Here is a 12,250-nt window from a genome sequence, read left to right as displayed (position 1 = left end):
GGTCTCGAACTCCTGACCTCGTGATCCGCCCGCCTCGGCCTCCCAAACTGCTGGGATTATAGGCATAAGCCACCGCACCCGACCTTCCCCCAACTTTTAAAACTGGTGTACGATTAAAAAGCTCTTATGCCTGGCAGGGCGAAGTAGCTCACACCTGTAATGCCAGCACTTTGGGAAGCCGAGGCAGGCGGATCACGAGGTTAGGAGTTCGAGACCAGCCTGGCCACTATGGTGAAACCCTGTTTCTACTAAAAAGACAAAAATTAGCCAGGTGTTGTGGCACATGCCTGTAGTCCCAGCTACTCAGGAGGCTGAGGCAGAAGAATCGTTTGAACCTGGGAGGTGGCGGTTGCAGTGAGCTGAAATCGCACCACTGCACTGCAGCCTGGGCGACAGAGCAAGACTCCATCTCAAAAAAAAAAAAAAAGGTGGGGGTTCTCTTATGCCAACCTAACACATCTTGCCCTGTGACTGGGAGGCTAGATGGTTGTCACTTGTTACTGTTGCTTCCCGAGTGGCCTTAAGTGGAAGGTATGACTAGCTGTTAAGAGCTGAAAGAGAACAGCCCACAGCCCGCTAGCCACAAACAAAACTGTTAAGCTCACTTTTTTCCTTTCCCAGTGTCCTTAAGAGGAGCTGCCTGCAAATTACTTACAAAAATGGCTGCAGGAAAAGCCCTTGAATTTGTTTCAATATTACATATAAATTGCATGTGGTTGCAGAGAATGAGGTTGGGAGGCCCTTATTCAAGAAACTGCCTCCAAGCAATGTATTTAATACGGGTTAGCTGGAAAATGTCTTCATGCAATCCTACTTCCCGATTTATATGATGAAAACCCCGCTGTAATGCAGAGTGGAGAGCGAAGGGGTGCTCCACAGAAGCACCTGTCCTTGTGAGTGAGGGAGAACTAGTCAGACAGGATGCGCTTGCATTTGTGTGCGTGAGTATACACAGGCATACGTACCTGATAGTTCTATGGGAAAAAATGAAGTAAACCACTGTCCAGGAATACAAAAGAAAAAAATTCTAAACTTTCCCGCAAAGACCTGTTTCCGCAAGTCCATGGTGTGGTTCGTGTGGCAAGATGAATATTAGACTTGGAATCGGAATGATTGTGTTCCAGTACTTATTTGCCCAGTTATTAGCCTCGTGACCTTGAAGAAATCATTTCACTTCTCTGCACTTCATTTTCCTCACCTGCAGGACTGGGACGTTACCTTCCTACCTCCTCACAAGGTGATATAAACAGGGCTCACCTGCTGCATCCACACTGCAGTGGTACTATTACTGTTTGATCAATAGCTATTTCTCTTGTCAGTTAAGCAGTCGGGGCACCCACCACTACCTCCGGACCTTCCCACAGTCCAGCAATGAAGAGGTAATGCTGGTCATGGGGCCTCCTTACCTTGCAACACTCTTACTCTAGGTTCTGTTGCTGTCCACACAGGAAGCTAGTCGCTGAGACAAGAACTGCCAGGGAGGGCTGCAGTGAGGAGAATGGGAGATGAGTCTCAAACCCATCTCCTCTATAACTGAAATGTGGGGTTTATTAGCAAGGAAGAAATGTAACCACGTGTGGAATTAAGGAGGGGTAAGGAAGGGGAGCTGGTCAACAGGTAGTCTTAGGCAATCATGACAGTGAGGAGTCTGGCATCTCATTGTCCAGATGCATCTGGCTGTTGTGAAGACTGCTGCTGTGTATGGGTGTACAAATATCTCTTTAAGATCCTGGTTTTAATTCTTTTGGGTATGTACCCAGAGGTGTGATTGCTGGATCATGTGATGATTTCACCTCGATGCATGAATGCACATCGATGCATGAATGGGTAACAAAGTATAGTCTATAGAGACAGTGGAATACTTGCCTCTCAAGGGAAAGAAATTCTGACACTTGCTACAACAAGTGTATGAATAAACCTTGGATGGACCTTGAAGACATTGTGCTAAGTGAAATAAACAAGACACAAAAGGAGAAATACACAATTCCACCTATAGGAGGTGCCTAGAGTAGTCAAATTCATGGAGACAGAAAGTAGAATGGGGCTTGGGGGAGGGAGGGTTGGAAGTTCATGTGTAACCTGCACAGTTTCCGTTTGGGAAGCTGAAAGAGTGCCGGAGGTGGTGGTGGCCGCAGTGGCTGCCCAGCACTGTGAAGGCGCTTCAGTGGACTGAACTGTCTGTCCGCTTCAAAATGGTTAAAATTTTGTTATGCATATGTTACCACAACTTTTACAAAATCGATCTTTTTTTTTTCTTTTTGTTCTCATCTACAATTTGGAGAGTGCCCAGCAGGAATGACCTATCTCTGATCCATGAGTTTTGGGAGCTCAATTGGGATGATTTAAATGGCTGGGGCTGTGCTGTGAACTGAATGTTCTGTCCCTCCACCCAGACTCATATGTTAAAACCCTAACCCTCAAGATGATGATATTAGGAGGTGGGGCCTTTGGGAAGTGATTAGGGCATGAGGGTGACACCGTTGTGATGGGATTAGTGCCCTTAGAAGAGAGAGTAGGAAGAGGGTTCTCACTAAACCCTGACCACGCTGGCACCCTGGTCTCAGACTTCCAGCCTTTAAAACTGTGAGAAAGAAATGCTTGCTATTTAAGGTCCCCAGTCTGTAGAACTCTGTTATAGCAGCTGGAGTAGACCAAAGTAGGCTGTCTGGGCATCTCCCATCTCTTTCTGGCATCTCAGGGCCTCTCCCTGTGGCCTCCCCATGTGGTTTCTCCACGACGATAGCCTCAGAGTAGTTAGACTTCTTACGCAGCAGCCCAGGGCTCCAAGACTGAGTGTCCCAGGAGCCAGGAAACAGAAGCTGCCAGGCTCCAAGGCCTGGACCAGGAGACAGGCTTAGCATCCTTTAGTGAAATTCTTTTGGTACAAAGCCACAGTACCCACCCAGATTCAAGGGGAGGGGCTTGCACTCCCACTTCTCCACGGAAGGAGTTTGAAAGAATCTGTGGTCATTTCTATTGTACTGCAATGTGATAAGTGAAGCGCCTTCAAGGGACAAGACGGTGTGGGGACAGGATGACTCTGGGGATTCAGAGCGACTTCTAGGGAAAAGGAGAAGATTGCCTCTAGGATGAGGTCATTCGTGTGAAAAGATCTTGTAAAGTTAAACCATAAAATGTTCCACTGATGCATTATCAATGATGGCTACAGTAAATATTGAATTAAGACAGGGTTTTACAGCTGTTTCCCAATCAATAAGATGTAAGAGGTAATAAAACATAGACCTGACCTGCACCCCCATTAAATTCATGAAAGAAACTGTGCTACTGATCTGGCAGTGCCTGCAGCAGGCCCGCCAAACAGAAATGTGTGCGTACTTCAGGAACCAAGCAGCCTGTGGGTGATGTCCAAGTAGAGCCTGTCACTCTGAATTCCTCTCTCCGGCAAATCAAGGCCACAAGCAGGCATTGAACACTATGTGCCATGTACTGCAAGGTGAACTGTGGTCACACCAACATAGCCAATTCATTTTCTGTTCATCATAAAGATGCATATGGGCTCAAAGGCCGTCTGTTAAGTACGGTTCTTCTTAATAACCACATTGTGAAAATGTCACTGAATCAAATCAGGCTCTTTAACGTTTCTTTCTTTTTTTGTTTTTTTATTTTATTTTATTTTTTTTTTTTTTGAGATGGAGTTTCCCTCTTTTTGCCCAGGCTGGAGTGCAGTGGAGTGATCTTGGCTCACTGCAACCCTTGCCTCCCAGCTTCAAGCAATTCTCCCGTCTCAGCCTCCCAAGTAGCTGGGATTACAGGTGCCTGCCACCACGCCCAGCTAATTTTTGTATTTTCAGTAGAGACGGGTTTCACCATGTTGGCCAGGCTGGTCTTGAACTCCTGACCTCAGGTGATCCATCCACCTTGGTCCTCCCAAAGTGCTGGGATTACAGGTGTAAGCCACTGCGCCCAGCCTGATGTTTAAATGTTTTTAAATGTTCCTGCCAGCATTCTTCCTAATAGCACAAAACTGAAAAGAACCTAAATCTTAATCAATAGTAGAGTGGATGCAAAAATTACGGTACAGTCACAGAATGGAATACTAGACAGCAATGGAAAGGAACAACACCACCACCAAGCCAGACACCAGAGAGTACTTACGGTGTGGTTCCATTTATATGGTGCCCAAAGCCAAGCAGAGCTCATCCATGGAGACGGGGATCAGAGGAGCATTTGTCTTTGAAGGGGGCTATTAACTTGATATTTTTCTGTCTCCTGATCTGGGTGATGGCTTACTGAGCTATACATTTAAGATTTGTGTGCTTTACTGTGTGTAGGTTATAATGAATTCAGTAGGAAATTAAAATAGATCAACGTGGGCAGATCACCTGAGGTCAGGAGTTCAAGACCAGCCTGGCCAACATGGCAAAACCCCGTCTCTACTAAAAATACAAAAATTAGCTGGGTGTGGTGGCGGGTGCCTGTAATCCCAGCTACTCCAGAGGCCAAGGTTGCGGTGAACTGAGATTGTGCCACTGCACTCTAGCCTGGGTGCCAGAGCGAGGCTCAGTCTCAATAAATAAAAATAAAATACAATAGGCCTGGCTCAGTGGTTTATGCCTATAATCCCAGCACTCTGAGAGGCCAAGGCCAGCTGACCACTTGAGCTCAGGAGTTCAAGAGCAGCCTGGGCAACATAGAAAGACTCTGTCTCTACAACAAATTTAAAAATTAGCCAGGTGTGGTGGTGACCCTGTAGCTACTTGGGAGACCGAGGCAGGAGGACTGCTTGAGCCTGGGAGGTCGAGGCTGCAGCGAGCCATGATCGTGCCACTACACTTCAACCTGGGGGACAGTGAGACCCTATTTCAAAATAAATAAGTAATAAATAATTGTAAAATAAAATGATTTGGCCTGTATTCCTGACTGAACCTTGATTGGTTCAGAGAGATGGCAAGAGGCAGGCTAGAAAGGCTCACGGGGAGGAGCCAAGCCCAGCAGAGATGTAAGAATGAGATGTTCTGTGACTGCAGAGCAACAGTGCAGAGAAATAAGACAAGACCACTTAGGGCATTCCAAAGTGTGGTATTGACTCAAGGGACAGAGAAAGTCAATTCTGTACAAGTTGCTTAGTCAATCTAAAAATACAATAAATTTAGGCCTTCCTTGGTAAAATACTATTGATTTGTTAGTGGAACAAAAATAGGAAAGATATCTTAAACTGGTTCTAAGGATCTACATCTATTTGACATATTTTGTCAATATAAATGTATATATTTTTCTATATTGGAAAGGTTTAAAATGTCTGGAAAGAAGTTAAATTATATGCTTATTACAAAAATCTATTGGATACTACTAGCATGGCCCAATATTATATCCTTCTGTCCCCACACCAATCCCCTTTTACAGAGAACACTCCAAGGTTCAGAGCCACAAAGTGCACACCAGAGGCCACAGCGCAAGTGGTAGAACTGGGTTCATGCCATTCCAGAGGAGGTGTGATAGAATCAACTACAACAGAGACAAGCAATGCTGAGCACTGTAAACTCCTCTTTTAAAAATCAGCCAAGAATTGAGAACAGAGTCTTGGATAAGATAGCCTCATATAATAAGTTCTTTCTGTTTCAAATTTTCCTATGATCCTTCTGTACACGTATGTATACACACGTGGCAATGTTATATACATGTTACAGATGTCAATCAGTCTTCTCCAGCTGTGAAGTCTTCTGAGTAAATAATGTATTGTGTAACCTATGATTTTTCTAAATGGAAAGACCTACATTTCAAGATGGTTAAAATTAAGGTGCAAGTTGTCATGCTTAAAATTCGTCTTAAGGCTGCCGTTATTAACTTTTTTTTTTTTTTTTACTGTTTTATTATTTCTCATTTAGACGTTTTAAAAAGCATTAATTTTAAACTTCTCGTTCCCAACTTGCATCTAGGTCCTTCAATTCTGAGTATAAATGGTAAAGATATTACGAAGATTTTCCTGGAATGGCAAAATGACTCTCACAGCCAAATCTCCACTCAAAGCTGTAATTTTATCTCCAAGTTATTTTGTCATGGTGATGCAGGGTCATTGTTGATATCCAAAAATACCTAACATCTTTGACAGCAATAACTGAGTGTTTTCCTAGGGTTTTATTTTTCCATTTTTCACTGATCAATGATTCTATACAGAAAAAAAAAAGACAGCAAAGGAGAGAAAATGCAAATTAGTGCCCTAAAAAACATTCTACCTAGTACACTGCAGTGATTTTCAAGGAGAATAGTTAGTCATTTCTTTTTTTTTTTTTTTTTTTTTTTTCCTGAGACAGAGTCTCACGCTGTTGCCCAGGCTGGAGTGCACTGACACAATCTCAGCTCACTGTAACCTCCACCACCCGGGTTCAAGCGATTCTCTTGCCTCCGCTTCCCGAATAGCTGGGATTACAGGCGCCTACCACCATGCCCAGCTAATTTTTGTATTTTTAGTAGGGACGGGGTTTCACCATGTTGGCCAGGCTGGTCTTGAACTCCTGACCTCAGGTGATCCACCCACCTTGGCCTCCCAAAGTGCTGGGATTAAGGAGTGAGCCACCACAGCCGGCCAGAGTTAGTGATTTCTAATTCTTTGTCATCTCTCCCTTAATCTCTGATAGGCACTTGAATCACAATAGCATTAGTGCTTTCAATTAAGAAAACATTTCGGAAGGCAAAAAAATATTTGATATAGGTATTTTTGAATGAATAGGCTGAATGAAAATAGCTGATCTCCAGCTCTGAGACAGACAGAGAGAGAGAGAGAGAACATGTCTTCAAAGCTCTACCATCTAAGCAAGTAGAATAAAAGGAGGATTGACGTTGAGTGATGAGGAAGGGTGTTCTCTTTTGTATGCATGCTTCATTCCTCATTGTAATATTTCAGCTGCCCCCTTTTAAACATAAAATGTGCACAAAACTTGAGCACAAGTGTGGCTTCCTTAATGGCCAGGCCCAGACCAAGAACCATGTCTTCCCCGTCCCTTCTCTGGCAGGTCACAGGGAATCGACATACTTCCCGGTGAGTAAGCCTCGGTACCCCCGTTCCGTGCCTTGAGATTGCTCTGCTTGAGCGCAGTGCCATTGTAAGATCATGCAGCTTCCTCAGAGGGTTTGGTTTTCTCTTAAGAGGCAAGAGAAATAAGCAAAATGGGAAGTGACCACATTTTTTAAAATCCTAGAAAGTTCATTGAACCATTACTGCTGATGCATTATTTACTTAGCAGTAACTCAGTCCAGTAGGGCTGGCAAGTGCCTGGGATGCTTATTTTCTATCCTGACAACTGACAGGGTCAGTCTGGTCTCTCTGTCTGCCCAGTACCACCTCTCTCCCCAGATTCCCATGAGCTGCCCCCAACTTCTATGAGTGGAAGTCAGCCCCAGACATGGGTGAAGTACACACTGCATATTTTCATGAGACCATTCTGATTGACTGGAGGTAGGCCAGGCTAAGTGAATGAGAAGTCTCCATTCTGAAATCCACTAAAAAGAAACAAACTTACTCCCTTTAAGCATTTAGGAAGCTCAAGCAACTAAAAGCAAGCTTGCTGTTTATTAATTTCAACTGCTGACCCACTTGAAAAAATCATTGAGAATATGCATGGTAGGGAACTTGCACTCCTAGCAAAAGACCACAGTGAGTTTGCAGGAAACAGAGACAAAGTCCCTCAGAGAAAAAAGGACTAGTCTTAAGTGCCACTACAAGGTAAGGGCCAAACAGAAGAGAATGTGTTATTCTAAGCTCTCTACGATCTCAACTTTTAGCACCAAACTTTCTCTCTGGGATTCAGTCCATTTCTGAACATTTGCCCTGACTTTCATCAACTTTGTTCTAACCTTCATGGTTTCTTCAGTCAAGGCTTCTGAAAGGAACTTAAATCCTCATTTGTCATTTTGGGAGGCCACGGCGGGAGGATCTCTAGAGCCCAGGAGTTCAAGACTGTGGTAAGCCATGATGGTACCACTGCACTCCAGCCTGGGTGACACAGTGAGACCCTGTCTCAAAAAAAAAAAAAAAAAAATCAGCATTTGTAACAAAACAAGGAGAAAGTATGGGTTACAGAGTTTGTGAAATAAAACTGTGCAATCTTAAAAGAATGAGCTCAAGGTAAATTTAATAGATGAAATATTTCATTAGTCAAGCTTATGAGAACGTAATCAGAAATGGAAGGCTACGTGAAAGTGCGTGTTGCAGAGGATATACACGAAACCAAAACACACTTGTCTTAATGGTATTTTTGCCACTTTGGATGTTGATCTTATTGCTAAATCTTAACTTCTCCAGTGGCAGCAGAAATGACACATGTGCAGTTTTCACGCTCTTCATAGACACAATATGCTAATTTCTTTTTTTTTTTTTTTTTTTTTTTTTGAGACGGAGTCTCGCTCTGTTGCCCAGGCTGGAGTGCAGTGGCGCGATCTCGGCTCACTGCAAGCTCCGCCTCCTGGGTTTACGCCATTCTCCTGCCTCAGCCTCCTGAGTAGCTGGGACTACAGGCGCCCGCCACCGCGCCCGGCTAATTTTTTGTATTTTTAGTAGAGACGGGGTTTCACTGTGGTCTCGATCTCCTGACCTTGTGATCCGCCCACCTCGGCCTCCCAAAGTGCTGGGATTACAGGCTTGAGCCACCGCGCCCGGCCTATGCTAATTTCTTCTTCCTTGCAGTCAGAGTCTGATTCTCTGTCCTATAAGCAGGGATATAGAATCCCCTAGAACTATCATAAACCGACACTAGAGGTTTAGATACAGCAGAAAATGTACAGCAGCAAACTATTTTTCTATCTGTAAATGACAGAACTTAGAATATTTCTGCAGGGTGCAAATTACCCTTTATAGGTTCTGATTTATATTTCATGACAAGGAAGGTGTCCTTAAATCAGGTAGTGGAACATTTTTGCTTTGTCAGCTAAATTTTTCCAGTTCTTACCAAAACCGAAAAGATCTGAGGTTGCTTCTAATAATGTTATACTTTTGGAAAACCAAGTAGCATTCACTAAATAAAAAATTCATTCATTAAGGTGTATTTACCACATAGAAAAAGAAGAACTATACAATCTCATGCTAAGAAAAGCAAGCATTTTCCATCCCTCTGTTTAAAAAAGAGTGCCAAAAATGTCACAGAGGTGACTCCTGCATAGGGGAAGGGAGGATTAGATGAGGGACTGACAAACTATATATAGCCTGCCAGGGAAATCCTGCTCACTGCCTGCTTTTGTACAGCACTGGAGCTTACAATTACGTTTTGAAACGTTTTGGGGAAAAAATTGAAGATTATTTTGTGACATGTCAAAATCATGTTAAATTTGAATTTCAGTGCATATAAAGAAGGTTTTGGCCAGGCACAGTGGCTCACGCCTGTAATCCCAACACTTTGGGAGGCCGAGGCAGGCAGATCACGAGGTCAAGAGATCGAGACCATCTTGGCTAACACGGTTAAACCTTGTCTCTACTAAAAACACAAAAAATTAGCCGGGCGTGGTGGCGGGTGCCTGTGGTCCCAGTTACTTGGGAGGCTGAGGCAGGAGAATGGTGTGAACCCAGCAGGCGGAACTTGCAGAGAGCCGAGATTGTGCCACTGCACTCCAGCCAGGGCGACAGAGTGAGACTCTGTCTCAAAAAAAAGAAGAAGGTTTTATGAGCATATAGATTCGCTCATTTGTTTATGTATATCTATGGCTGCTTTTGTGTGCTACTGCAGAGCTGAATAGCTGCTAGATCCCATATGGCTGGCAAAACCTAAAGTATTTACTCTCAGGATCTTTTTTACTTATTTTTTTGAGACAGGTTTTCACTGTCACCCAGGCTGGAATGTAGTAGTGAAATCACAGCTCACTGCAGCCTCAAACTCCTGAGCTTGCAAGTGATCCTCCTGCCTCAACCTCCCAAATCACTGATACTACCAAGTACGCCACCACTCCCAGCTAATTTTTATTTATTTTTTCTTTTTTTGTAGAGATGGGGTCTCGCTATGTTGCCCAGGCTTGTCTGGAACTCCCGGTCTCCAGCGATCCTCCCGCCTTGGCCTCCCAAAGTGCTGGAATTACAGGGGTGAGCCATGAGCCCAGCCAGTCTCTGATTTTTACTGAAAAAAAAAAAAAAGCTTGCCAATCTTTAGGCTGGGTGATATCTGAGGTCCCTTTCAGTTCCAAAGTTCTAAGAATTTCACTTCCAGAGATAAGCAGGAATCTGCCATCAAACACAATGCAGGGAACACCCATTAGCCTCATAATATAATGATTCCAAAAGAACTGTTTCTTTTGTGTTGTCAACATTTCCCATGAAACCTGTAAAATAATACTCACTGACTCACAGAACATTCACATAAGCTTCCCAGATATTGATTACTTTGAAAAGCAGGCTCTTGGTTCTAGAAAGCAATATTCATAATTTTTGGAAATTTTGTTCTATTAACAGGTTGACTAGACCATCCGAAAACTTACCAAGTACAATGAAAATGAAAAAAGAATCCCAACTCCCCTAGGAATTCACATCATAAAATATTTATTAATAAGTAAAATGATTTCCCCTGCCTTTGGTTATTAAAAAATGAGTATCTTTGATGATACCAGTTGCCAACAATGGTTTTACATTATTCAGTCATGAAACAGACAGAATAGAAAGACGATCGATAGATATCTATAGATATAAATGTGTAGAAGACCATACCATAAAACGATTTGTTTAATTACAAAATCTTGCACATCCTTAAAGTTATCTTTTTTTAATAAGTAAACAACACACAAATAAATTCACTTGAATTTGATAATTTGGAACCTTGGCAATGAATACAGTGCCTGTTGAGGCCTGAAAGAGAGATGAAATCAAGAACTGTGTGGGAGAAGAAAGGCAATACTTCTTTGAAAAGCTTTTCTCTTGACTTAATAGTCCCTATTGCCCGAAAAATAAGCCATTTTGATAACAAGAGTATAAAAAGCCTTATGATCCGCAAAGTAAACCATCTCTGTGGTTTAAATTTCATCCCAAGTCTCAGGTTATGACTAAGGAGCTATACTAAGTGTCTTTGTAACACTTTTGTTTGAATTTTTATAACTAAAACAAGAAAATGTTTTATCAGATCTAGGCAGAAATACTGATCCTCATGTATAAGTATAGTAATTACTTGCACTCAGGACTATATAGACACGGGGATCTGAAAACCAAACAGAAGGAAATCCCAAACCGTAACCACAAGGCAAAATTAAAAGTAACTCAGAGAAGCAGCGGGTGATAGCTTATGATTTCAATATAAAAAAGAATGCATTACCTCTCAGATGTCACCTTAAAGCCAGAAAATTAAGATACAATCAAGAAGGGGGTGAATGGTTTTAATACTACACCACCTACTACTTCAAGATTAAAATCATCCCAGAGTTCTGAAATGTCTTCATTAGTTAAGTAACTATACAATTTATTTCAGTCTCTTTTTAATGTAGAAAATCACTTTGTAATAAGATCTCTACGCAAGGTAAAAAAGCACAAAATAGGCCCCAAAAGCACAAAAATAGACAAAATGTGTATCTTTTTACGATGAAATGAAGGTGTGCCTGTGGAATACTGAGGCTGATGACTGATCTCACAGAGTTCAAACAGGTTTCCTTTTAGAATAGTCCTGTTATTTGTGTCTTCCCCTTAACCTTGGATGCATTAAAAACATAAAAATAAAAACATTAAATAATGGCTCAGGCTGGGGGCAGTGGCTCACGCCTGTAATCCCAGCACTTTGGGAGGCTGAGACAGGCAGATCGCTTGAGGTCAGGAGTGTGAGACCAGCCTAGCCAACATGGTGAAACCCCGTCTCTACAAAAAATACAAAAACTTAGCCGTGGGGGCAGGCACCTGTAATCCCAGCCACTTGGGAGGCTGAGGCAGGAGAATTGCTTGAATCCAGGAGGCTGAAGTTGCAGTGAGCCGAGATAGCACCACTGCACTCCAGTCTGGGCAACACAGCAAGACCCTGTCTCATTTAAAAAAAAAAAAAAAAAAAAAGGCCCAGGTAAAAGGGAGATACCAGGCATTTTGATCTTGTGCACTCAACAACAAAAAAATAACAACAACAACATAATAAAACCCCTTAATTTATCAGTTTATAAAATTCTTTCACCAACCATATCTCAAGGGCACTTGGGACTCAAGCATTTGTTACACGCCCATCAGCAACATCATAGCCATCTCCAGCTGAGGCCAGTTTCCCATCATAAATCAATGATACCCTGGGTGACACATATCCAGAAATGCTCATTTGGAGATGTTTTCATACAGTCTGGGGGCAAATGA

This window comes from Macaca nemestrina, chromosome 16 (assembly GCF_043159975.1).
Source record: "Macaca nemestrina isolate mMacNem1 chromosome 16, mMacNem.hap1, whole genome shotgun sequence".
NCBI classification, from domain to species: Eukaryota; Metazoa; Chordata; class Mammalia; order Primates; family Cercopithecidae; genus Macaca; species Macaca nemestrina.
This window is presented reverse-complemented; position numbering follows the sequence as displayed.